The 4,749-nt window shown below is 38.6% G+C and overlaps 1 pseudogene; it reads left to right on the top strand.

The window, feature by feature from the left end:
* The first annotated feature begins 2,761 nt into the window (after positions 1 to 2,761).
* Positions 2,762 to 4,255, top strand: LOC110288720 (germ cell-less protein-like 2; annotated as a pseudogene).
* The last annotated feature ends 494 nt before the right edge of the window (positions 4,256 to 4,749 follow it).

Genomic DNA, 4,749 nt, shown 5'->3' with positions numbered 1-4,749 from the left:
CAAACCTTTCCATCCTCCTAGTTCTGTTTCAGACATTGGTTCTTTTTGTTTGTGTTTGAGAATCCTAGAGTTTAACTAGGAATATCAGTATGGCCATGAGTTCAAAACTCTTTCTTGGAGGCCAAATGCAGGACACTGGATCTGGCTCACTGGATATATGGAAGATAATGACTCTCTCTCCCTCAGAACCCACCAATATTTCAGCAAAGGAGGGAAAAGTTGAATGGGTCCCTCCCTGTCCCATGATTTACTGTGGGGAGGTTTTAATCATGGATAGACTTTACATATACTCACAGGTGTTGGGAAGTCATGACTGCCTTGGCAGTCCTGTAGTGAAGAAAACAGATTCCATAGCCCTCTTCTTTATGGTCCAGATTTTATATACTTTCTGCTCCTTTTTTTCCTCTGAGGATCCATGAGGGTTCATGACTAAAAAAGACATTAATACCATTCGGCCATCTCTTATTATCGTGCTTTGAGCAGTTATGCATATTATTCCTCACTGTAGTTTATTGCAAAAAGGGCTTCTCTGAATGAATCTTAAAGTAGAATTTCCCCATGGATATAAACATAGATACTTAGAAGGGAGCTTGACACCTTGAGACTTTACATAAACAACAGTAATAAATTCTCCTCTAGGGCCAAAGGCATTTTCTATCCTCCTGTGGAACTGACCTCAAATCCAATCACAGATACACTGGCTATCCCTATAACAGTGATGCCACTATTGTGTAGGTGGACACATCTTTCTTGGCAGATTGGTATTGTACATCATAAGGGTCATGTCTGGGTAAGTCTGTTGATGCCATTACTCTGCCAGCATACTGTATAGCAAAGTCCAGAACTATGAAACCTAACTAGGTGGAAGAAAGTTTTCAGCTCCATTCCAGCTCGATTTCTTTATATTTTGCAAGCAACATGTGGGTTGTCTTTTGTAGCAGGGTCTTATCATATATTCATGGTGGGCAAATAGAAAGAGTGTGATGAACCTGTTTTATTTTCAAGATTTCTGGGGACTTCCTGAACAAAATTTCATATGGCAGTATCTCATACCTGGCATTGGGATTTTTTTTTGGGGGGGGGGAGGCTTGGATTTCAGCAGCAGTATTATGTAGACATACAGGCCATATACCTGTTAAATGTGTCTTTTGAGACTTTATCACTTGTATTATAAACAGTAAGTTTCCATGTGGCTTTTCAATTATATCCTTAGCTTTGGTTATCCCCTCATGCCACCAGCTTTTCTATCCTATCTCTGCTTAAATTTTCCTCATAGGTAGAATATTTATATTAATGATTGTACAAGTAATGGGCTTATGAGAGGACAAAAACTTTCACAACTTAAGCATTTCTGGGAACCTATTAGAGAAAAAATAATCAATATAAGAATCTATCAAAAAGAGGTGGCCCTTGAGTGGGGTAAAACACTCATGTTGCAAATGAAAGCCAATACTGATACTGACACTGTCAGGATCATACTTCCTAGTAACATTTATTGTGGTGAAACCTTCACTCTTCTCACAGATTATTCTTGTGATATCATCTAGGCATGACTAAAGGAAAACAAATTAAGGAATGTGACTTTTTATTACCTCTGAAACTATTATGAAGTTGAGATTTCTGATTTCTTTGGAAATTCCGGTACATTATATGGTGATTCTCTGGGAGAGAAAGGTAAAATGATGTTTTGTTAAAGTAGACACTGGTGAAAGGATATTTTGCTACTGAAGATGCACATGAAAGAAGGTTTGGCTGAGGCCAACACATGGGTGACAGGATGATTTGCTGAAGTAGACACAGTAGAGAGGATGTTTTACAGAAGGAGATACAGGTTAGAAGATGTTTTGTTAAGACAGACTTGTGAGAGGAGAGGTGGTGATAAGAAAGAATACAACTGTGACTTAACAGACAGTGGGAGGAGTGTCGGGCATTGGTTCCCCTTGCTCTGCCTCGATAGACTTTGCTGACCAGGCTCTGGGAATGGTTTGCCAGCACAGAGGAATAAAAAGAAATATTTAAACATTTGACTTGGCTTCTTGCAGATTGCAATTTATTAACAGTAAGGAGTCCATAGAAAGTTAACACTTAAATACAAATCAGTAAAACAAAACTATAAAACATGCATACATATGCATGTTAAACAATTAACTGGATTTATAACAAACCTTTAGAAAACAATATATTTTTAAATCTATATATGAATAGGCAAAGCATACACAGAAATTGTTGACGTAGGCATACAACTACTTGCATGAAATACTTGTCATTAATACTAATCAAAAGAGACTAATAATAAAATTAGCAATAACAATGTTTACTGTTTATATTGTTAAAAGCAGTTAGTAAGTGATTATCTCCCATACTACAGACATATGAGTGCTTTCTCATAGTCCAGGGTCAGGGGTTGGAATATGTACAATCTTAAACACACATCAGGATGGATTTGGCCTGGTTGTTCTCTTTAAGGAAAAGAAAATTCAGCTGGCAAGGATGAAGAACTAGGTGAACTAGGTTCTCAAGTTTGGTGGAGGTCATCTTCAGCAGAATAGGATGGTCCATTTAGAAATAGTGGGAGAAGGGAGAGGTGAGGGGAAAGGAGGAGCAGAATGGGAAAAGGAAAGGAAGAAGGAATTTAGGAATACAGGAAGGAGGAGAAGAAGAGGGAGGAAGATAGATGGGCGGATGGTGGGGCAGACCTGCAAGGGAGGAAGGGGAGGGAGGAAGAAGCCTCTGCGAGAGTCTATTCTAGGAATTTTCATCAATGGGGCTTTTAATCAGCAGCGTCTTGAGATGCAGGTATTTCAGTCTGGTTGGGGTCACAGCCAGAAGCCATAGATGGGCCCGGCTGCCTTTTTGGCAGTCACAAGCGAAAGAGGAGCAGTTCGGAGGGGTTGGCAACAAGCTCTAACGTTCATGGAACTGAAAACCAGGGAATGTATCCACATCAAGTTCTCAACTACATCTACTGGAAAGGGGTTAAGATTTCATCTAATGATGCTTATCAAAACTTATTTTTGGACGGGAATGATAGCGACATTAAAATCCATGCTCTCAGAAGAACATGGTGTTTACACAAAGTATTTTTATGTCAGTCAGGCTACTTGGCTAACGTTCTCAAAGGTACTTGGAGAGAATCACACCATGGCGTTATAAATCTGATCAAGAATAAGGATATTGATACCCGGTCTCTGCACTTTGTGTTTGGTTCCTTGTACACGGGTGCAGATTTTTCAATAACACCCCTGGAAGTTCCTCAAGTTTTGGCAGCAGCATGCCTGCTTCGGGTGGATCGAGTATTTCAGCAGTGTGAAGGAATCATGTAAGCAACTATCAACAGGAACACTGTGTGCTCCTATTATTTGGCAGCAGAAACCTATAGATTAAAAGCTGTAAAGACAGGATGCTTTGAATGGCTTCTTTGCAATTTGATGGTACATCCAAGTGTGGCACTTTACAAGGAAGTAGATATGAAGTTGTTGTATCTTCTAGCATTGTCTTCTGACTTATTAGTCATGCAAAAGGAGATCGATGTATATAACACACTGAAAATATGGATTTTCCTTTATCTTAATCCATGCTGGAACGGAACCATGAAACAGCTTTTACAAGATGCAAACAACTGGCTTTCCACCCACATCGAATATGTTGATAACATCAGCTTTCTTCAAAGTGAAGAAGGACTAATATTTCAACCAGTGTTTAAAAAGCTGAGATTTCAGCACATCATCTGTGACTTGACTTCCACAACTATTCTTGAACAAGATTGACAAATACCTATGGCATGGTTGTCACCCATTTACAAACAACAGTGGCTGATTTTGCTGCGAACACCAGAATATGGGATAATTGGACCACAGGTCATCAATGAACAAGAACTTGAAGAATGCACCATGAGGTGTGGTACAATGATCCCCAAAGATGGTAGATATACTTGGAAGTGGTCAGTTGGACGACTTGGCTTTCCTTTACGTGTGACCTTTACCAGGCAGTGTGTAATTTTAAGACAACAGTGTCAGTGGTGTGACGGTTCTGCCTGCCAAAACCATATCTGAAATGTCATATTCAGAATAACTTTGGTGTGTTTTGATTCCAATGAGAGAGTAACTTTCAGAAAAACAACAGGTTATAAATCCTCACCTTTGAATATAAAGAGGAGCAAATTGTAATGAAATTGGACAGTGATGTTCTAACCTTCCCTATGTGTATATTCTGCAATTTCCTTTTTGTAAACCTAGGAAATGCAGAAAACAAGTAATCTTACCAATCATTAGACTGTAAGCATTTTACAAGTATCAAATGGCTCATTTAATATGAAGGCTGTGTGAGGAAGACCAAAAACAAATTCATTATTCTTTGGAGTCTAGTACCACCAGATGTGACTGCTTCCCTCCATCACCTTATTTCCATGCATTTCTGAAGAAAACCTTTACTTCCAAAAAAGTATTTGTCAAATCAAATCAAATAAAGCTAGTCTTCTGATTTAAATTTACCGTCAAGAGCCAAGCTTGGAATGGAAATAAGAGACTATATTTGCAAGGTAAAACATCTCAATGAACTTGTAAAGTAGATTTGGCCCTAGCTAAAGTTGAGACAAAATAAAATCATTCCATTGCTGAAACTGTTGTGAACCAATGCATTCATTATGACATTATTAAAAGATGTAAATCATTGGTTAAAAGGGAATATTTGAGATAACTCACTGTCTGTGTGGGCTTTCAAATAACCAAATAGTGTCAAATTTGGGTTTGG

This window comes from Mus caroli, unplaced genomic scaffold (genome assembly GCF_978045245.1).
Source record: "Mus caroli unplaced genomic scaffold, Mus_caroli_1 scaffold_5, whole genome shotgun sequence".
In the NCBI taxonomy this organism is placed as follows: Eukaryota; Metazoa; Chordata; class Mammalia; order Rodentia; family Muridae; genus Mus; species Mus caroli.
This window is presented reverse-complemented; position numbering and strand designations above follow the sequence as displayed.